Raw genomic sequence first — 23,683 nt, forward strand, 5'->3', positions numbered from 1 at the left:
AGATCTTCTCACATTTTATAACTGCCCTGGTCGTCAGGGTTTCCAGGCTCTTAGCATGAAAGTCCATCACCAGGCTTTTAATGTTAACTGGCTCACTGGCTCCAAGAGACAAATATTGGTATTTGCTGCCTTCTGAGAGAGGCTGTGGCATCTTTTGTGGGCCAAAAATCTCCTGACTCATCTTTTGCTTTCATCAGTGTATGATCCTTGTTTTTGCATGCCTGATTTGAAGAGAACCTCTCTGATTGGCAGTCGGATTCTCCCATAAGCATAGCCTTGAAGCAAGGACACAGCTGTGTGGATGATGCAGAAGAAGACTTCTCAAAGAAAGCATCTGACCTGTGTGCTTTGAATCAGAGACCAAGAGCAGCAGAAGCAGAGCTGAAGAGCAGGGAATATGGTCAGGATGCACAGATACACCTTGCTTGTCCCAGCTTTTACTCAGTGGGCATTTGGTTTTGTGACACTGGTGTCAGGCAGGGGGGTCCCTTCATCATCAACTCTTTATTGAGCACTTACTAGGTGCAACAAGCCCATGTAAAGCAGAACCGTGTGTTCTCCAACCTGCATCCAAGATGCTTAGAGTTCTATCTAGTATATCTTAAACATCAACTCAGAGTGGACTGAGTGAGAACATAAATGCATGGGGTAGCATTGGGTGAATAAATGAATCCATAAAGAAATATTGACCGTTTAGAAATCTACTTGGTAATGTTGAAGGACCAGATGAAGCTCTGGCTTTGATATCTCCAACAGTCACATGAAACCAGATGGAAGTAAAAATGTGGACCAAATTAATTCATGACTTTAATGATTAATTTCCTAGATAATAATTGAAATCCATAAGAGAGAAACTGGAATAAAAACGTTTATTATTTCATCAGCTAGGACTCCCCTCTCTTTCTGTGTCCTGGTTTTAGTAACCATGAATCACATGGAAACATGAGCAGCAAAAACCACTTTAAAAAAATAAAACACAACTTTTTAAGAACTTGAGTAAGTTCAAATAAAATTAATCTAAGTGAAATCTCCTTAGTTCCTTGAAAAGGAACAGTGGTAGTACATGGGTGCCCTAAGCACATCCTCCTTTAGGATATGAGAGCCTTGGTAGGGTAATGCTTTCGTGGTAACCCCACGTGCAACTGGGGAGTTTAGTCTAACAAGAAAAGTTATGCTTTGTTATTCTTTAAATGCAACAGAAAGAAACCACTTACATAGTATTGTGGAACACTGCCATCACTTCCTGCCCTCTCTGACTATAAACTTCACCAAGGGATCAGAAAAATACACTTGGGGAATCCTGCTTCATAGAACCACTGACGTCAGTGACTTCTGCCTGGTTTATGATATTTAGTCCAAAAAATGGGAAGAGATATGCCAACTTGTAGGACTGGCTTTGCTAAGTAGTGCTGAATAAAAGAATTGGAGCTAGGCAGTTCATTCCAGCCAGGCAGCCTTGATGGTCAGTTGCCCACCACTGTAATAAATGTGGTCTCAGGACTTAGCATATTAAGAAAATCCTATTCTGTGATTTTTTTTTTTTTTTGTCTCAGGAATTCACACAGTTCAACCAGAAGACTACCCTACTCTGTGTGCCATCAACCATGGAATGTAGTTGCTGCGTGGTCTCCTCTCAAGGCTCCAACTGAAGCACAGAACATCTCTAGAGCCACGGTAGGCCAGACAGCAACTCATGAACTATACCAAGTGGCAGCATCAATGGCCAGACATCCTGTGTGTGGTTATGTCTCCTGGGAAACGTGCTCCAAGGCACCTGGATGGAATGTAAAAAGTGCTTTATGACCCATCTCAGACGTGTCACTTCTATTGCATTCTGATCCAGTCAGTCACCAAGAGCAGCCAGTTGAGCATTCACCACCCTGAGCTCCACCTCCACCATCCTGTTGGCCTGCCAGGTGTTCACACCGTTGGCTCCCCCACTGGCTTCCTTTGAGATTGCTGAGCCCTTCATACCCCTCTATTCTTCGACTGCCCTGCAGGTGGATTGGCTGGCCCTGACTTTCCTAACCTTCTCCACTACCCAATAGTTGAACTGGCTGGCAATTCACCACCCTCTGGTCCTCGACCACCCTCTGGTTGGACAGGTAAGCTGTTCACCACCCTTGCTCCTCAACTGCCTTCCAGGTGGCCTAGTGGGTCCTGATCATTGTAGGATCCTCTAGTACCCAAGAGTTAAACTGGCAGGACATTGAACACCCTAGGCTTCTCCACCACCCTCTCTTTGGACCTGCGGTTGTTAACCACCCTAGGCTCCTCCACCACCCTCTGGTGGGACAGGCAGGCCATTCACCAACCTGGACTCCTGCACTGCTCTCTGGTGACTTGCTTGCACTCACCACACTAGGTTCCTTCTCCAATGCCTTTTGGTTGGATAGGTAGGTGTTTACCACCCTGGATTCCTCTTCCACTGCCCTATGATTGAACAGATGATCCATTCATGACCCTAGGGTCCTCCACAGGCCTGCAAGGTGACCAATAGGCCTCTTATTATCCTAGGCTCCTCCACTACCTGCAGGTTCACAAGATGGTCTCTTACCACCTTAGGCTCCACCACAGGCCTGCATGTTCATCAACAGGCCTCTTACCACCCTAGGCCTCTCCACAGGCCTGCCGGATCAGGAGCATGTCTCTTACCATCTTAGGCTCCTCCACAGGCCTGCAAGATGACCCGCAGGTCTCTTGCCACTTTAGGTTCCTCCATAAACCTGCAGGGTGACCAAGGACCCTCTTACTTCCCTAGGCCCCTCCTCGGGTGTACAGGATGAACAGCAGGCCTCTTACCACCCTCGGCTCCTCCACAGGTCTGCAGGTGTATAGCATCTCTTACCAACTTAGCTTCCTCCATAGGCCTGCATGTTGACCAGCAGGCCTCTTATCACCCTAGGCTTCTTCACATGCCTTCAGGGTGACCAGCAGGACTCTTACCAACTTAGATTCCCCACTTGCCTGCAGGATGACCAGCAGGCCTCTTACTACACTAGAGTCCTCCATAACCTCCAGCTTGACTATTGGGCCTATCAACAATCTCATCACCCACATGGTTCTAAGTTGACCAGCGAGCCACTTAGCATCCTCTGTTCCTCCACAACCCTCCGGATTTAATGAAGCTCCTCTAACATCCTTGACTTTCATCAACTCTACAACATTCTTTAAATGTACATTCTACTGATGCCAGAATACATAATTGAAATTAGGCTCTGTCAAATAATTAAGGTTTTCAAGTGTAGATTTTTTTTTCTTTTTGGAAGTGCAGAAGCAGGCATGGGTACTGTGAAACACCCACTTCCCACACAACAGTGCCCTCAGTTAAATGCCCTTCTCTTTGCATTCCAGCTTCCTGATGCAAACCTGGGAAACAGCAGATAATAGTTCAAGTTCTTGGATCCGTCCTCATACTTGATATACTCTAATGGGAGCTTTGGGCTTTTGTTGTAACCTGACACAACCCTGGCCCAACCCTGGCCCAACCCTGGCCATTGCTGGAATTTAGAGAGTGAATTAACAGATGGAGGATATCTCTTGCTCTCTTACTGTTGTTCTTGCTTTGCCTTTGAAATAAAATAAGCTTTATAATGGGAAACAAATGCTGCTTCTAGAACGTATAGAAGCAGACATTATAATTTGTTTTTTTCTCAAATTTCACTGGGTATTTCTGGATCTCAGTCTTGTTCTAGACCCATGGCTGGTGCCCTCTGAGTGGTGAGTCCAGTGATGCTGGAACATCTACAATGGCAACAGGCATTCAGTATTTTGGAGAATGGATCTCTAATAGATACCCCCACCTTGGAACAGGTTTAGGTCTATTGGCAGAGATTTTAAATTTGAGCAAATTTTCCCAAACCAGTTTAGAAGAATAGCCATTAACATCTTAGAATAAAATACATGGAAGACCCAGCATTGCAGAGCGACAGTAGCTTGCTGCCTAAAGTATCAGAATCCCATTTATTTGCCAGTTCAAGTCCAAGCTTTTCCACTTCCATTCTCAATTCCCTACTAATGTGCATAGAAAGGTGGTGGAAGTTGTCTTAAAGACTCCTTGTATCCACATGGATGACCCAGATAGAGCTCTCACTTCCTAGCTTCAATCTGTACTACTTCTGGCTGTTGTAGCCACTGGACTGGGTAGGGTGTGGGAGGGTGGATGGACCAGTAGACAGAAGATGTCTCCCTCTCTTCTCCCTGTCTTTCTGTTATTCAAAAATAAGCAATGGCTTAGGTTACATTGTACCTAGGTAAGTGTTATACTGCTGGAAAAAGAGCAGGCATCCTGACCTGGTTTATGCTAAATCTGTGTTAGCTATGCCAATATTGCCACCTGTTCTTTTCCTTTTTAAAGATGTATTGATTTTTATTTGAAAGGCCGATTTACCAGAAAGAATGAATTATAGAGAGATCTTCCCTCTGTTGAGTCACACCCCAAGTGGCCATCATACCAGAGCCAAGCTGATACAAAGCCAGAAGCCTCCTCTGGGTTTCCCACACGGGTGAAAGGTCCCAAGCTCTTAGGCTGTCCTCTAGTGCTTTCCCAGGTCACCAGCAGAGAGCTGGATGGAAAGTGGAGCTGCCAGGATTAGAATTGGCACCTATATGGGATACTGGCACATTCAAGATGAGGACTTTAGCTGCTAGGCCACTGCACCATGCACAAGTATTTTGTTTTTGAAATTTCCTTCTTGATGACACTTTCAGCAGTATTATTATTGGGTATATTAAAATGCCACTTGTTTTTATATGGATTTATATCCTATGGTTTTGTTGAAGTCGTTTATCAGCTATTTGATGGAATATTCACATTTCTCCATGTACGAAATCATGTACTCTTCCCACATGTCTCTCCTGAATTCCTCCTTTCCAATTTCTACATTCTTTATTTCCTTCTCTATCCCAACTGCATTTATAGGGATCCCAGCCTTGGCTCAGCCAGGTCCTGGATGCTGCAAGAATTTAAGGAGTGAATCAGCAGATGAAAGATCTCTATCTCTGCTTCTTCAATAAAGGGAAATAAATGCATCTAAGAGCAAAGCCTGCATGTCATCCTAGACAGCAGCTAACTGTGACCACCTTCAAGAAGCAGGTGCCTGTGTTGTGCTCGTTGCCATGGCAGCCTCCCACAGAGGGGCACAGGCTGTGTGTGGGTCTGGGCTGGGAGGGAGCTGGCACTGGGCACAGGCATGTCTGGGCCTGCGGGGGATTTGCTTCTCAGCGGCAGGGAGCTGCATTTGGTCCGGCTCCCGGGTAATGCATCTTGGAGAACCCAGGAGGTGGGTCAAATACTAGGTCCCAGCATCTATATAGGAGTTGTAGATGGAGTGTCAGCTTTCTGAGCTGAGCCTGGCCCAGCCCCAGCTGCTGCATGCTTGGGAAGTGACCCAGTGGAGGGAAGATCTCTTTGTGTCTTTTTCTCTCTCTCTGGCTTTGTCTCTCATATAAGCATTTTTTTCCCTCTTCAGTAAACCAAATATAGTCTGTATGAATGAGATTCCTGCAGCAGGAGCCAGGAGGGAGCGCTGAAAAGACATTGGCCCAGGCTGAGTGTTTTAGGATGATGTGGGGGAGCAGGATAGATAACAATCAGAGGTGGGCACAAAATCCCTCATCCATCAGAGCGCAGTAACCACAGTCTTGTTTAGCCTGCTCATGATAAAAGAAAAAGCATACCAGAATTGTAGGATGGTTCATTTGTTTTTCTATTCTCATGATAAATCTAGAAACTTAGGGATGGAATCTGTTTTGTCTTGCTAAAGCAGCATCTGGGGAGAAGTCAGCATTTTGTTCACTTTGTTGTTATGGAAATGGCAGACAGAGAGAAGGAGAGAGATATCTTCCACCCTCTGGTTCACTCCCCAGTTGGCCACAAAGGCTAGCACAGGGCGATGACAAAAGGCTGAGCTTCAGTCAGGTGTCCCACATGGGGGCAGGGGCCAGAGTATTTGGATTTCAAAGGCACATTAGCATGAGGCTGGATCAGGAGCACAGAGGCTCTAGCATCCCATGTGGATAGCAAATTACGTCCTGGTTGCTCTACCTTTTATCTAGCTCCATGCTTGTGATCTCAGAAAGCAGCAGAGGATGATATGAAGCCTTGTGCCCCTGCACTCATGAAGGAGGCCAGGAAGAAGCTCCTGGCTTTGGGTCACCTCAGCTCTAGCCATTGAAATCCGTCTGGAGAGCAAAATGACAGGACCAAAGTCCAGACATCCATACATTTTAAACTCTGAATGTCAATGGCTTAAGCTCAACAAACATGATAGCTTAGTAGACTGGATTAAAAAGCAAAATCCCTCTATTTATTTTCTAGAAGAGACAAACTTCACCAAGAAAAACCAGGAGAAACAATATCACATGGGGCTTGTTGTTTTCTGCTAGTTTCATCTTTTCAAAACACTTTCTTCTGATTAATTCATTCATTGACTCATAGATCATAGAGTAGCATCATTTTCTTCAAGCCGGTTCTTGTTTTTCATTTGTTCAGCTAAACGTTAGTCCTTTAGTAGCATGTTATTTAACTTCAAGGTGTTGTTTAATTTCTTTTTCTCTCTGATACTGATTTTGATGTGTGGCTTTTAATTTATGGGCTGCACCGGAAGCAAGCCACTGAGATCAGAACCATTGCCCATACGAGATCTCGGTGTGCTGAAGACAATGACTTTCGCCACTAGTTCACTGTGCTGGGCCATCTTCATGCATTCTTCAGTAGACCCCACAGGGTTACCAATAGCAAGGTGCCTCTACCACAAGAGCAGGAATTCAACTCACGTCTTCTCCAATGTCTATGCCTACATTACCCAGGGGTCACACACAAGCAACCTGTCATCTCTCAAAGTCTATTTTCCATCACAAGAGCATTAGATGAACAACAAGAATGGAACTTCATCTCACATCTAAGTCTTTCCTGGCACAACAGTTTACCTAAAATATTTCCCAAGCTCAGTTTAGTTACCTCTGCTTCTACATTCACATTTTGCTTCAAAGGCAACTTCCAAATGTCACCACGGCCATGCTGAGCAGTAGCTTGCATAGCTGTAGGGTCAGCACAGTGTCCATTCTCTGAATTAAAGAAAAGAGGATGAGAAACTGTCACAACTCACCAAGTATCACATTACAGTGATAAATAGTGTATACCATGAACCAATCAGAATGATTTATTAGTCCATGACATAGGTTTTTATTACACAGATGTTGGTTTTCCATACATTATAGCCCTTTAATTTACAAAAGCAAGACAAACTGATTCCTTAAGGAAATATTTGTATTTAGCAAAGAGTTAAAACAGAACTGTGTAGCTAATCTGTAAAGAAGAAAGGATCCACGGTCATTGGAACAACAGCCAGGAACTCTGTGCGGTCCGCAAAAACAGAACAGTAAACTTCCTTCGTGACTACAGAGAGGAGCTTTATCCGGTCCTTGCCTGGTTCCAAATTTAGGTTCCCACCCTCTCTTGCAATGACCATCAGGATCACTCCAGAAACCCCTCAAACAAAAAGACAAACAAAAAATCTAGGATAGACAGAGAACAGCAAGGAAAGGTGAAAATCAGAAAGGAAATGGTCAGTGTGGATTCACTTATACCTCTCTAGGAGGGACACAAAGATTAGTTGTTCCTCACTGGGGACTGAAGATTTCTCTGCACACCCCTCCTAAAACTGTTCTGCACCTAAACTTTTGACACATGTCAGAGTAATAAACCAGTTTAGACTACCTGAAAAACAGCCAGGTTCTGCAAAATCATGTTCCAATGCTCTAAACTGCTAAATACTAAAATGAGAATAGACACGACACAGCTAAATAGTAATCTATAGCCATTTTAACCTGTATAGAATCCAGTTGTATATAACTAAAATTGAAACATCAATGCAGAAGTCACAGGATGTGGTTAAGAACTTGCATCTTTTTTAACATACCAGTTACTCAATACCATGTCAATTAATTCCATAATGTTAAAAATTGTTGCTAATGTTACATCAGGGCTTTTAATTGTTGGAATGATATTCTGCTGGCTCCACCTTCAGAACAAAAAGGTCTCCCCAAGAAAGTGTAGGGGGAGCACTGGAAGCATAGGCCCTGTGTTATTCATACCTATAAATGCTCACACACTCTAGGGGAGGGACAGTTCATTTGGGGGCTTTCAGGGCCTGATGAGGTCTATGAAGAGGGCCAAAGAGCTAATGGTCTTGGAGGGGGAGGGCCGTGGCCCATGCCTGAGTTCCGTGCATCGCTAGGCAACAGCTTGTTGCTAACCAACGCCCATTGTGAGCTGCCTATATAAGACCCAGCATGCACTGCTCCCGTGACATTTTGTGGGACTGTCCAACTGAGCTGGATGCTCTCTGAGCGCTCCAGTCCAGTTCAGCGACCCACAGGTATGTTCTCAGGGATCCGTGGCCTAGGCACCAGGCTAGGCCACTACCTGAGACAGGCAAAGGACATCAGCAGCTATTTCACACATAGACTTGTTAAAGGTGTATGGGGGAAGGACCTGCAAGGATGTGAAGAGCATATGCTGACAAGTGTCTCCACAGACGTGGAAGCATGCTATCAGGCATGGGAGCTGCAAAACAACCAGCACAGCCCCACTCAACACACCTTACCCCAAACACTGGATCAATTCACAATCGAATCAGAACTCTTCAGCACCAACTGCACCCATCACCACGCAGAGCACAAAACAGAAGCGGGAAAGCTGAGAAAGGAAGATGCCCAGCACCTGCAAACTCTTGGACACTTTCCCACCGGAGAGCATCTCCTCAGAACGCCCAAGCCTCTACCAGAAGCCTCCAACAAGCCAATGTTTCCTCAAGAAACTAACCCTCTGGCCTGCTGTGAGCCTCCTCAGTGGCTCCTGCAGGAGAATCAAAAACTCAAGACATCACTAGCCACCAAAGATGAAACAATCAGGCTCCTCCGGGAAAGCATCCACACAATATGTCAGGTCGTGAGAGAAGCCACACACGTGGATACACAAAACCGGCAAGTGGCCCTTGAGATAAAACGGCTCCAGAAGAAGGAACAGCTCTTACACAAGCTAGCCAAGGGCAGGGAGCTTTTTCTCACAGACAAAAAGAAGGAGGTGCACGCTCTGCAGAACCAGCTCGCAGAGATCCAGCAGGTAAACGAGACGCTCGAACAATCCATGGCCAACCTCGCCAACTTCCGGAGGCTTCTTGACACCACACACCACGTCGGCCAGGACACACTGAGTCACACTCACTTGGCACACAATCTCCACAACAACAACGTCAGAGCCACAGAGATTCAGGATCAATCCCGCCAAGTCCCGCAGACTCTTGGCAACTTTTCTCCCACCAAAGAAGATCTCCTAAGACACCTCCAAGCTTCCCTGCACGCCTCCCACAGGACACCATTCACACAAGAGTCTCCAGAGCTCACGCAACCTGGGACATCAAGCGAGTCTTCTCAACTCCTCCAAGGGACCAGCCACAAACTCAAAGCATCACTCGCACCAATACAAGCCACAGCCACGCTCCTCCTGGAACAAACACACACAATGCCTTCTTCCAAGAACACCACCACCACACTCGAGATGCAGCAACACCAAATGTCTCTGCAGATCAAGCAACTCGAAAACAAACAACATTTCTTGCAAAAGTTACTCAAAGGAAAAGACCTGTTCATGCAGGCCAAAAACAAGCAGCTACGATCTCTCCACAAGAGCCTCGAGGACAAAGAGAAGGAAAATAACACTTTACGGCAAACCCTGAGCACACTCTCGTGCCCCACCACTGACACCATGTCACTGGAGACACAACACGACCCAGAGTCTTCAGCACTCGAGGAAATGAGGAAGAAACAACAGGAGCTAGAGAAGCTCGTGCGAGGGAAAGGGCTGGTGCTCAGACACAAAACTCAGCAGTTGTGCACGCTCCAGGGCACCCTTGTCCAGAAGGAGGAGGAGAACAGAATCTTAAAGCAATCTGTGACCCAGTTAGAAGAGGCCGTGTCCACACTGCAGATGGAGATTCAGCAACGCATACAAGAACACAAGACAAGACCTGATACAGTTTGGGAAACGAAGGAGGCACTCCAAGACTCTAACACGGAGAGGCCCACGTCAATCCAAGAGGACCCATTGGCTGCCTGTGCACTCAGGGAGGAGCTGCACACTCGTGAGTGGCTGCTCCAAGAAAAAGAAGACCGATGCCAGCAGCTCTTCAGTGCCACAGAGGCCATCCTGAAGCAGATCCTCGTGCTCCAGCAGGAGAAAGACACAGTGCTGCTGGCCCTGCACCAGAAACACCTGCAGGAACGGGCCCTGCAGAGCACACTGCAGACCTTACAAGACATGTTCAACCACCAGCACCACGGGGACCACCACCATCTTCCACAGTCCCAAGAGTCTCACCTGCCTCAAGGCCTGCCTGAAGCACAAGCACTGGCGGCAGTTCAAGCCGGAGCTGGAGGAGCAGGAGCAACAGGAAAAGGAGCAGGAGGAGCCGGAGGAGCCGGAGGAGCCGGAGCAGGAGCAGCAGCAGGATGCAGAGCCCTGAGCAGCGCCACCAAGGCCACTGACCTGGGGACACTGACACATTGCGGGAAGCAGCCCATGATGACACAGTCGGCCCTGGTTACTGAAACCAACACCCTGAGAGGCCAGGCCAAAGCTTATGCTGACAATTCTCAGCAGCAACTGCCTGCCAACCATGAGCCTGAGCCAGAGCCCAAGCCGGAGCCCATGCCCGAGCCTGAGACCTCCATAAAGGAGGACAAGAAGCCCAAGAAGTACCTGTCCGACCAAGGAGATGGCAAAAATGGGCAGATCGACATGGTGCAGGGCCAGAAGGCCGTGCAGGCTGCCACCATCACAGGCCCTAGAGCAGCTGCATTCCACGGCAGCAGACACCTGGACCAGTGGGGCCTTCCCAGTCATGCCTAAGATACAGGGCTTCTTGGAGCCATCTCCCACTGGCTCACCTCACCAGTGACATGGAGGGCTCTGACAGCACCTGAGAAGGCCAGGCCCCACCTCTCCAGCTCCACAACACTAGATGGAGCCCTAATAAAGTTTCTTACATCCCGAAACTGCTGGGAGGAGTATCTGTAGAACCGTTCAACAACCAATTTCTGCTTGAGGGTGGGTGTGGCATGGGAAGGGGAGAGGGGGAGAGGGGAGGACAGACAGTAGGACTTCCTGGGGACCAGCACGGTGTCACCATGCATCATGCAGACACCTTCCTTGATGCCAGCCTCATGCATGGGCACTGAGTCTAGTCCCAACTGCACCGCTTGTATCCTGCTCCTTGGTATGGGCAAGTAGAAAAAAAAAAAATCAACTAGGTCCCTGGCCACTTGGCTCAACACATGGGAAACCTTAAAAAACCTCCTGAGCCCTGGCTTCACTCTGGCTCAGCACAGCCCCTGCCCTGCCTGCCATTTCAAGACTGACCCAGCACATGCTACATCTCTGTCTCTCTTTCACTCCCTGTCATTCTGCCATTCCTAGAAGGATCATTTTCTCATGACCAAGATCTACATTTTGTTGGTTTTGCTTTTGTGTGTTTATACTTGAAAGGCAGGTTCATGGAGAGAGTAAAGGAGACAAAGATCTTCCATCACCTGTTGGATCACTCCCCAAATGGCCACAGCAGCCAGATCTGGGAAACTCTGAAGCCAGGGGACTGGAGGTTCCTTCGAGTTCTCTGCACATGTGCAGGTGTGCAAGGACTGGAACCACACTCTGAGGCTTTCTCCAGCACAACACCAGACAGCTAGTTTCTAACTGGAGCTGCTGCCACTCAGGAACCATCGCCCATGGGAGGCTTGGTCTGCAAGCCAAGCAGACTTCTGGCTCCTCAAATCAATCTCTTCTAAAAAACATTCATGTGTACCAGAAAGAGCAACCAATGGCTCAAATGCTATGTTCCTCAAGGACAGAAAGATGTAGAAAAGTTGTGAGTTGTAGAAGGATCAATTGTGCTTGGCCGGACCTCTGAGGAGGCCCAGGTCTGATATACACTCTGCACTTCCAGACCACCAATCCTGGACGGGAACACTCATGTACCCACATGTCCACACCTGGGCCATCTCTCAGACCCCTGCAACCCTACAAACATCGTGCACTAGGCCCAGCCCGTTCTAAAGTAGATTTGTCTACTCCATAGAAACATCCCAGTGCTCAGGCTTGTTTTGAGAGAGGTTTTCAGAAACTCCAGGCAAAAGCAAAAAAAAAAGTGACTACCATCTGCACATTATGCTCCAGACTGCAGCCCACTTGGAAATCAACAGAGTTCTCAAAATCACTTGATACCACTGGCCAAACAAGAGAGTCACCAGCACAGAGACCTGCACAGGAGAGGAACACACCTCCATAGCCCAGCTTCAATCAGTAACATCCCTAACCTTTAACCCCTTCACCATGCAGAAATCAGTGACAGGACAGCTGTCAGGTTCTGTGCTTCTAAATAAACACCTACTTCCTTCTACCATCCCAATATTAGTGCATCCCTTGTTGCATATGTGGCATGGATGACCTAGGATGTGACATGCTTGGGCTGCGCAGGGCCAACATAACCACAATCCAGCTACAGAGCAGATCTGAAAGGTGATTCCTGACAGGAGGCACTACCTTAGAGGCAAGATGGACGCTGTCCTTGCCCTTCTCACACTGCTCAGGCCTGCCACAACTTTTCAGGGTTTTCTTCTTCTCTAAGACCCTTTGTATACATTGTTTTTGCCTCTTCAATCTCTACTGAAAAAAAGTTCAGAAGGCCTGCTTCAACAAGGTTTCCACTTAGGGAAAATCTGACATTCTTCTCCTAGTTATGGGCAATGCATAGGTCAGGTGTTGTTCCATTTGTTCTTATTGAGACTTGTTGTCATTCTGTGTTGACTTGAATACTTCCATGCAGAATGAATGGAAAAACTGAGCAGCTGCCATTATTCTAAGGACACATAGAAATGAACTCTGCTTTAGTCTGAAAGCACCTTTGCCTTACTTCCATTCTTGATGGGCACTGTTGGTTAGGGCTCTGCAAAGGGACCAGGTGACAGGGAAGGCAGAGGCAAGGGGAAAGCAGCTCTGCAGGACAAAGCAGGACGGTTGCCTCTTGAAAGGAAAGAGAGAGAAAGAGACACCAAGGGGTCTTTGGAAGGGTCTTGTGGTTTTAAGCCTTCCGTATCTGCTCCTTGATGAGTGGGAACATACAGGGACAATGTTCCCCACTGGTGCTCTCTTAACCAGTTAGGAAATGGGGAGCAGTGGGAGGTGGGGGTGGCTGCCATTGTTTTAGTTAGGCACTCAGTGACAGGTGTAAGTACTTCTACTCAAGTTGTCTCTTCTGCACTAAAGATGGTTTCCACCTGTGATCTACAGCACTGGAGCTGCTGTAGTGCTGTAGTGCTCAGCAGGTTCAATCACTCCCTGTGAGGCTGGCATCCCATGTGAGCACTGGTTGGAGTCTTAGCTGATCCATTTTTGGTCCAGCTCACTGCTAATGTACCTAGGAATGAGGGGGAATATGGCCAAAGCAATCACGGACCTGAAACCCACATGTAGGACCCAGAAGGAATTCTGGACTCCTGGCTTTTGCCTGGAGATTTAGGGAAATGCTGCTCATTTGAGGAATGGAACAGAATCTAAAGCATCTCTCTCTCCTTTTCTCTCTATAAATCTGCCTTCTAAACAGCATCATTAAGAAAGAAAGCTTAATACAGAATTTAGGAAAAATAAGGCTGCACAGTCAAAGCTATCACCAGCTGCCATACAACTCCAGGGAGCATCCCTTAGTGTTTGCCATGTGCCACCCGCAATTCTATCATGATGTGGTACTCTTACAGTAAATAAGAAGATATACTTGAATGTTTGTGCCCTAATTCACTATGTAACAATTGTCAAAAATAAGAGAAAAAAAATAGAAAATACACTGAATGTTTCTCTTTCCACTAAGCATAGGAATTCTTTCCACAGCTAGGAATTCTAGATTTAGTAGACAGAAACTCAAAGATCCTGGAAGTCTGAACAAAAATGCTGACATCTTTTAAAATTAAAAAAAAAAATTTCTATATCAACTGGTCTTTTTGTCAAAGTCCTTCACCTAAATCCCAAAATAAACACCTGAACCAACTATACCTTTACAAAGACACAAATATCGGCAGTCCCAAAGCAATCCACGATCTTACCTGTTTCTGGAGTTTTGGAAAGGCTTTTCTTCCTAGACCAGAAAGAATAACATGATGCTGACTATCCAAAATAAGCTGCTTCCTGCCGTCCACAATATTCCCCTAAAAGGTACAAAGCACATTGAACTACTTGGCAGCAGCCTCAAACAGAGCGGCAAGTTTGCTGGAGGGCTGAAATATTGTATCTCATACTAATGCTCACACACACAGCTGTCAGTATTTCCAAATTACTCAAGCAATATCCTGGCTGCTCCACTTCCCATTCAGCTCCCTGTTTGTGACCTGTGAAAGCAACAGAGGATGGCCCAACTCCTTGAGACCCTCTACCCATGTGGGAGACTTGGAAGCACCTCCTGGCTCCTGCACTGGATTGGCTTAGTTCCAGGCATTGCAGCCATTTGGGGAAGGAAGTGGATAGAAGATCTCCCTCTCTGTGTCTCTCCTATTCCCTGTAATTCTTTTCCAATAAATAAATAAATCTTTTAAAAAGAAACTACTTAAAAATAATGAAGGTTCCAGCCATGGAATAATAGTCAAAACATTTAGAACTATACACTTGTTTAATGCCTAATGCTTTACATTAAAGGGCACTGGCACTGAGCCTGAAAAGGACATCCAAGTACTCTAAACCTCAGGAGTGCTTCACTTTAAGCAAATAATGTGTAGCTCCTATTTTAACACAAACATGTTCTATAATAAAATTGGGAATCTAATCAAGCATTTCATTTGAAATTCACACAAGCCTAGCTACATTTAAATGCAGTCCCCCTCCCCTGCATGCCCATACTTACACACCATCCCAGCCACCTGCCACTTGAGTGAGGAAGGGAACAGAGGCTGCTTGCAGTTAAGCTGCTCCCTGCTGTGCAGGCATCCTATAGGTTCCCTGCTGGAGTCCTGGTTTCTTCACTGCACATTCAGGTCCCTGCTAATGTGCTTAGGAAACAGAGGGAGACTTGGCTAGAGTTCCAGCCTTTGGTCTCGCCCATCCCCCACTGGCCACTTGAGCAGTGAAGCAGTGGACAGCAAATCACAGCCTGGTCTGTGATCTTTCATTCTGTCTCTACCTTGAAAATAATTACATCCATGAATCAATCAATCAATCAATCAATTTTGACATATAAAGACTCACCCCATACTCATTTTTTAACATGAAGAATATTCTACAACAACTGAATCAATTCAAGATACATGCACTGACACATACTATAGGTATACTTCTACAATGGTCTGACATCAGACAGCACAAATGTGTAATATGATCCCACTTCAAATGAGTAGTTTTGGACAAGATACTTAATTTCAGTATAGAATCACTTTTTAGGATATCATGCATGCACATGACAAAAAGGCTTCAATAATATAAGGCAATATCAAACAAAACTCACAGGATATTAACAACAAATTTTTAAAATAAGAAACCAGAAACTTTTATTGTAAGAAATCAATAATAGTGTGCAGTTATTTTTCAGCTTGGGAATCAAATACCTGTGTGATCTAAGCAAGCAGTTTATTACCACACACTTTCCTGAATATTATAATATTCAGAGCCCACTGCACTTTGGAATCAAACTCACAGTATCCTCTGCTGCTGTTTTTCAGTAAGCACAGACAACTGGGCTTGCAGCTTCTTCAAACCTGGAGATAAAGTTCTTTTTTTTAAAAGATTTATTTTTATTATTTTTTCATTGGAAAAGCGGATATACAGAGAGGAGACACAGAGAGGAAGATCTTCTGTCCGATGATTCACTCCCCAAGTGAGCGCAACGGGCTGATACTATGCCAATCCGAAGCCAGGGGCCTCTTCCGGGTCTCCCACGCGGGTGCAGGTTCCCACAGCTTTGGGCCATCCTGGACTGCTTTCCCAGGCCACAGGCAGGGAGCTGGAAGGAAAGCACGTCTGCCGGGATTAGAACTGGCGCCCATATGAGATCCCGGGCGTGCAAGGCGAGGACCTTTAACCACTTGCGCCACCGCACCAGGCCCGATAAAGTTCTTAATAAGAGCTCTGGATGCACATGGACTTGGGGAATTTATTATCAGTTGAAAGAAAGTATCTTGTCCAGCTAATGATTTTAATTAGACAGGTCTTATCACAATGAATTTCAAAATTGAAAGTTTTAAAAATTGAATCTCAAGGAAATAAATCTTGCCACAATTTGTATTTCTGGAATACTTATGGAACTTTTCAAAAACCATTCAATGACAAACATGACAAAACTCACAACCTTAATGTAATTCAGTGATCATTCTGATATTTTTGCAAATTTAGAACATTTTTAAAGCACAAGTGAAACAGGTAACTAAAGTCTTGAAAGCTAATTTCAACATTCAGGAAGCACAGTATCTGCTAAAGCCTCGTGTTTGGGAATCACTGTGTTTTTGAGTTTAAGCATGTTTCTGAACAGATTCTTCCTCAAATGGTCAACTGATAATCCTAAGAGTCAAATGGAACTAAATAAAAACATGCAGAGGTGGAAGGGTGGTTGTCATCATCAAGAAGATCACAAACAAGAAAGCATCCTGCCACCGCACACAATTAAAGGGAACTTTACACATGATAGCCAGGATTTTGCAAGGCAAGTCATCAAAGAATCACTTCAGATCATTAGCAGGCTCCTTCAAAAATGTGCACCCTCTATCTCTATGCAACATAATAACAAGAGTTCTAGAAGTAAAATTCCTTCCGACTTAGCCTCTTCCCAATCGCCAAGGATACCACGGGGAATTGGAGTGCCTTTGGAGGCTGAGAACTCTGAGGTCACCCACCCCCATTTGGATCTCCCAAGTGGGATGGAAGAGGCCAAATCCTGCCTTGCAGGATCCAAGCTTATTGGAAAGACAACCAGGAGCCCTGAGCGGTCTACAGAAACAGAACAGTAAACTTCCTTCAGGACTAGGAAGAGGAGCTTTCTCAGGTCCTTGCCTGGTTCCGAGTTTGGGTCCACACACTCTCTCATAATGACCATCAGGATCACTCCAGAAACCCCTCAAAACAAACATATAAACAAATAAACAAAAAACTAGAATAGATAGAGAACAGCAAGGAAAGCTTAGAACCACACAGGAAACAAAACTGTAGTGGGGATTTCTCTGCACACCCCTCCTAAAACTGTTCACCTAAACTGTTGACATATGTGTTGTTAGAGTTAGACTACCTGAAAAACACCCAGGTTTAGCAAATTCATGCTCTAATGCTATAAATTACGAAATACTAAAATGAAAATAGACATGAGACAGCTGAATAGTAATCTATAGCCATTTTAAGGTGTATAGAACCCGGTTGTATATAAACTAATAATTGAAATGTCAATGTAGAAATCACAGGATGTGGTTCAGAACTCGCATTCTGTTTTTTTCTCTCTTTTAACACATTGGTTACTCAATACCATGTCAACTAACTCCATAACGTTACAAATTGTTACTGATGTAATGTCGGGCTTTTAATTGATCGGGATAATACTGTGCCAGCTCTACCTTCAAACCAGAGATGGTCTCCCCAAGAAACCGCTGAACTTATCTGGACAAAAAGATGCTGGACTCTATGCTTGGCAGATGCTTGCAATGAAAGAATTTCAACTGAATTTGAACTGTGGTAATGCAACAAGGTGGAGGAATCCACCATGGGGGGGGGGGAGGAGGTTAAGGGGGGGAGCGGGGAAACCCAATGCCTATAACACTGTGTCACATAATGCAATGTAATCAACAAAAAAAAAAAGAGAGAGAGAGAAAAGAAAATCCTTCAGATGTAGCTTCTTGATACTCAAAACTGCAGTTTGTGGAATAACACCCCTTCCTTTTGGGGCTAGTAAACACTGAGAACCTCAGCTTCTATCCCATTTCAACTGAACCAGAATTCCCAGTGACTTTACCGGGTGATTTCTGAGAGTTTGAAAACACTGCTAGAGGTGATTCTCATGCCTTATTTGATGACACAGTTCCACAGGCTCTGGGATTTGCCATCCCCTCTTTCAAACCATCCCCCCGGCTACTCATTCCCCTTCTACTAATGCAAGGGGTAGTCTTTCATCAACAGTCCTAAGTCCATCATTATGCTACTGAAGTGTTTCCAGACACTGTAGGCATGGACAGTATCACAGAGTCCAGCATCCTACTGTCGGGATATATTCAACAGTTTCAATGGAACTCCATCTTTGGTCTCGATACAGAGATACATCCTGCCCTAGGTCTCCACATCGGGACTTGCCAGTCGCTGCTACAAGTCTATCATACACCCCTTTAAGCACAGAGACAGAGAAAAAATTCTACAGTGGGGTGAAAAAAGGAATTTACACAAACACGAATTTAAACAACACGCTTACAGAATGACCAATGTGTTGCTAAAGCGATGGAAACAAAAATCAAAAACCTTGTTGTAGAAACTGATGCTAATGCATGACCCAAGTATTGCTGAAGAAATAACCACATAAACAAGAATGACCACAAAAACAAGAACATCAATGCCCATGACATGTAGCAAAACTAGTGTTGTAAAGGACAATTACAACACCAGGTCCTTACAATCAAAATGTCTCATATCAATGATCAGTTAATGAGTCACAGGGACTTCTTGAAAAACACACAAATGAACAGAAAGTACAAAAAGGTAAAAATTCACAGCAAAAATAACTGGATTTGAAACTAAAAAACTACCAATGGAAACAAGAGCCAGTCTCACTTAGGCACTGGGTGTAATCCTGGTGGCCCCGTTTAGCATCAAGTTCAATGCTTATGGCCTCGGGGAGCAATCAAGGACATCCCAAACCCTTAGAACCCCATACCCTCATGCGAGTCACAGATGATGCTCTAAGATCCTGGTTTCAGACTGGCACAGCTCCAGCCAATGTGGCTGCCTGGGGAGTACATCAGAGGATGGAACATCTTCCTCTTTGTTTCCCCTCATATATCTTTGAAATAAAAATCAATCAATCTTAAAAAATTAAGAAAGAGCAAATGAATCTGTCTGAACCTGGCCTTTTTCTTTCTTGGCAGGCCCTAATGACTGATTCAATCTCTGCCTTGATTGTAGGTTTATTTAGATTTTTCTGTTGCGTCATGACTTAGTTTTGGCAGACGCTACAAGTCCAGGAATCTATCCATTTCCAGGAATCCTTCTGATGTGATGGCATATAGTTGTTTGTAGTAATTTGATTATTCTGCATGTGGCTAAAGTATCTGCTGTCATGTTCCAGTTTTTATATGTGATCATACTAATTTTTTACCCCCTCAGGGTTTTTTTGTTTGTTTTTTGGTCACTTGGATCAGTGGGATGTCTATTCTGTTTATTTTCTCAAAGAACCAACTCTTTGACTCACTGATTTTGTCTGTTGCTCTCTTACTCTCTTTTGATTTATTCCTTCTCATTTTGATTCTTGCCTTTTTGCTGTTGCTTTGCTGTTGTTTTCCATCTCGTTCAGGTGTATACTTAGCGCATTTGTCGGAAATCTTTCTTTTCTACCAGTGTAGGCACCAACTGCCATAAATTTACCTCTTGAAACTGCCTTGGCAGTGTCCCACAGGTTTTGGTAGGTTGTGTCTGAGCTTTCATGTGCTTCAAGACATTTTTAAATTTCGTCTTTAATTTGTTGTCTCACCTACTGCCTTTTCACAATACCATTTTCTTTATCTTCCGAGAGTTTACAGATTTGCTGGGCTATTTGGATTTGTCGATCTCTAGTTTCACTCTGTAGTCTCTGAGAAGATGCATGGTATGATTTGAAGTTTTTCAAGTTGGTGATGCATGTTTCGTGACATATAACATGGTCGATCATGGAGAAGGCTTCATGTAAAGCTAAAACATGCATATTCTGTGTCTATGGGATGGAAGGAAGTCCATTTGTTCTCTGTGAGATCTGTTGTTTCTTTGTTGAGAATCTGTCCATTGAATCTGTGCATTGAAGTTAATGGGGTCCTGAGATTCCCCCCACCATTATTGTTCTATCATCTATCTTCATGCTTAGGTCTGTCCTCTTGCATTTGGTGTGTATACATTTACCATTGTTATTTCTTGTTGGTGGATGACTCCCTTTGTCATGATGCAGTGTCCCTTTACCTCTTTGAATGTTTTTCACAATGAAGTCTATCTCCTCTGAGAGTTGAATGGCTACACTGGGCCTTCTTCTTTTCCTTTGGCATGAAATGTGCTTTTCCAGCCTTTCACACTCAGCTTTCATATATTTGTTGATTAGCTTTGTCTCCAATAGGCAAACAGAGAGATGGGCACTGCTTTTTTACCCATTCTGCTAATCCATGTCTTTTGATTGAGGATGTTAGGGCATTTGTGTTCAGAGTTAGTATTGCCTTCTTCATCTTCAAGAGAATTACTTCTGCAGACAGTGGCTCGGACATTTACAGATCGGCTAATACAGAACACTGTAGCTGGTCTTCATCTTCTGTGGTTAAAGCAAAACACAAACAAACAAAAAAAAATTATTTGAAGATTCCCCTCACCATGTTCTAATTCTCTATTTTCACCTAAAAATTGGGAAAATGGATAAACCCAGTGTGCATGCAACTTAGCACTTCACAGAGGCAGGTTAGAATGCACACACATCCCACTTAGGAGAGCCTGGAATTTCTGACTCCCAGCTTGGGTTCCCAATCACACATTCCCGATCATGCAGACCCTAACCCAAGCACAAGCTAAGGTTCTGCTTGGTCTCCTGCTTCCTTGGGGGAAGAGCTGCATTACCTCCTGGTTCCCGACTTCAACCTAGCCCAGCTTCAGCCTCACAGGCATTTGGGGAGTGGACTGGTAGAGGAGAGAGCTATCTGCCTCTCAATTGAAAAACAAAACCAAAACAACACAACAAAATAAAAGGAGACACTAATCTAATTATACTTTGATTCCTTCTGCCTACTTGATGGCAATATTCAGACACACAGCTGCCATCCCTGGAGTGCCCACTACTCTACTGCCTATGCTCCCCACAGCCAAATTCGGAAACTGTTCACTCTCCTTGGAGGAAGCTCACTTACGATTACCACAGGCCACAGAGCCTTCCCTGATGGGCCAGAGGACTTGCACATCAAATTACAGAATTAACATTTGATGAACAGCTACAACATTCTCCAGACTTTTCAATAGGCTCTTATTGTGGCCTCAAAAAAGGCTCAGATGATATTCTACTTAGAGATTCTGTTAAACAAAATAACTGTAGTACAATTGCTGCTACTCAATTCTCAAAAATTCACAATAATGCTATCACAAAATGTTCTGCTATATAATATATAGCCAAAAATCTTGCTTTTGAGCATGGTACACTTGATTTCTTTAGTGACCAATCATTCTCACACCACAACGCTGTGCAATTGTATCCAGTTTTTCATATGTGCTCAGGGAAGGGAAAATGGAAGGAAAAAGTCCATCCACCATCCCCTGTTTGTGTCCAAGGCCATCAACTGGGAGCTGGATTAGAAATGGCACAGCTTGGACCCAAACCAGCACCCACATGGAATGCCAGAACCACAGGCAGATAATTAATGTGCTATGCCACTGTACTGGACCTACTTATTCCAAAACTGAAAAAGGTACTCACACAGAGCAAAATATCTCAGATTTGATCCTTGTACAGGAATCCTTGTAAAGCAGCTTTTACACATACACACACATACACACATTTACACATACACACATAGATAATTTATAATTAACCTCTTGCTATATCAGAATCTTAGAATTAAAATTAGATTTCTCAAAGCTACCACTGAGGTTTTTTTCTTGTCATTGTCATACCAACATTATTGTTCCACTCCTGTTAAAAAAAAGGGTACAGTAGGGCCGGGGGCAATAGTGTACTAGCTAAAACCTTACCGGGATCCTATATTCATATCCTGGCTGCTCTACTTCCCATCCAACTTCTTGCTTCAGCTCTGGGAATGCAGGCAAGGACAGCCCAAAGCCTTGGGACCCTGCAGCTGTGTGATAGACCCACAACAAGCTCCTGACCTCTGGTTTCAGATCGGCTCAACTCTGGCCTTTGTTGTCACTTGGGGAGTGAACCAGCAGACAGAACAGTTTTCTCTCTCTGTATCTCTTTCTCTCTCTCTATCTGTCTTTGTAACAACAACAATCTTTCAAAGAAAAAAAGAACAATAATCTGCTAAAACTCAGCTAATATTGATGAAGTGCACTACACATTTATGGTTGTTACAAAACCAGTCCTGAAATATTTTTATGTAGGCCTTACAACATGGATGAAATTCAACGTCAAGGGGAGATATATGTTATGTGAAAGTTTATATATCATGTATATATAGCAATAATAAATTGCAGTGAAGTTTAACACATTTATTCTAAACTAGTAAAGCATAGGTGTACTAACAACTTCATTTCCTAAGCTTTGTATTCTTCTGAATCCATCTTCAATATCCCAAATGAACCTAACATATAATATGTCTCTGTTGCTCATACCAAATGAGATTTTTTTCTACCTCTTTTTACTATGATCATTTTATGATACATTTCCTAGGCCCTGGGATTTCCTTTATCCCCTCCCAATTCTTCTCCACCCACCTAGTTCCCCTACATCACTAGTATAGTATACTTCTTCACACACAGTCATATGACCATCATTCCGGGCATGGACAAAGGCAGAGAGTCCAGCATCCTATTGTCAAGATATACTAAGCTGCTTCATTGGGAGTCCATTTTTGAATGGAAGTAGAGATGCATACTGCATTGGATCCTCACATCTGGATAGGACAGTCTCCAATACACAGTTACTATACATCCCCCTTGCACATTAGTCACTCAGTAGTATGTTATTTCACTCCATGTTTTCCTACATTTCCATTTTTCTTCCTGTTGTTGATTTTGTTTTGTGGTTTTTCATTTCAGGGGATGTAGAGTAACTCTGTAATAAGAACTATCGTATCCACATGGGAAGATACAATGAAATATGCATCTCTACCTTCAAATTACAAACAGACTCCCAATGAAATTGTGAACTAGGATGCTGGACTCTGCCATTGTCCATATCTACAATGCCAGGATACACTGAAACAGCAGAATGAAGCACTTTTCACAGATTCTGAAGGACTGTATTATATTACTAGAAAGCAACAGAGGAATCACTAAAGAGGGAGAGTGCTTAGAGGAAGAGTAAAGGAAATCCCAGAGTCTTTGGAACTGTATCTTAAAATAACAAGAATATATTAATAACAAAAAGAGCAGAAACTACCTAACATTAACTGAAAGCTAACATAAATTCCTAGCAACTAGCCAACCTGTAAGACCATCTGCCCATTCCCTCTCAGTTTTACACTTACAAAAGTGCTTTTGACATTTTATTTTCATCAGTGACATAAGTAGACTCAGACAGAAATGACATCTCTTTGCTGAAACACTGTACCACTCTGCAGGGTCAAAATATTTGTTTTTTGTTTTTTTTTATTGCAAAGTCTGATGTAGATAGAGGGGAGCAGAAGATCCTCCATCCGATGATTCACTCCCCAAGAGACCACAATGGTTGCACCACAACAGCAGGAGAGCCAAATCATAAGCCAGGAATTCCTCCAGGTCTACCAT

The 23,683-nt window shown here is 44.2% G+C and overlaps 1 long non-coding RNA gene across 1 annotated transcript; it reads right to left on the reverse strand.

The window, feature by feature from the left end:
* Positions 1–7,907: 7,907 nt before the first annotated feature.
* On the reverse strand, positions 7,908–17,686 carry LOC121164313. Its single transcript, XR_005885070.1, has 2 exons — positions 17,632–17,686; positions 7,908–8,024 (listed from the first exon to the last, which is right to left on the reverse strand). It is a non-coding gene; the product is annotated as an uncharacterized LOC121164313 (long non-coding RNA).
* Positions 17,687–23,683: the final 5,997 nt, after the last annotated feature.

Source organism: Ochotona curzoniae, unplaced genomic scaffold (genome assembly GCF_017591425.1).
Source record: "Ochotona curzoniae isolate NIBS_2020 unplaced genomic scaffold, NIBS_Ocur_1.0 contig_1016, whole genome shotgun sequence".
NCBI lineage: Eukaryota > Metazoa > Chordata > Mammalia > Lagomorpha > Ochotonidae > Ochotona > Ochotona curzoniae.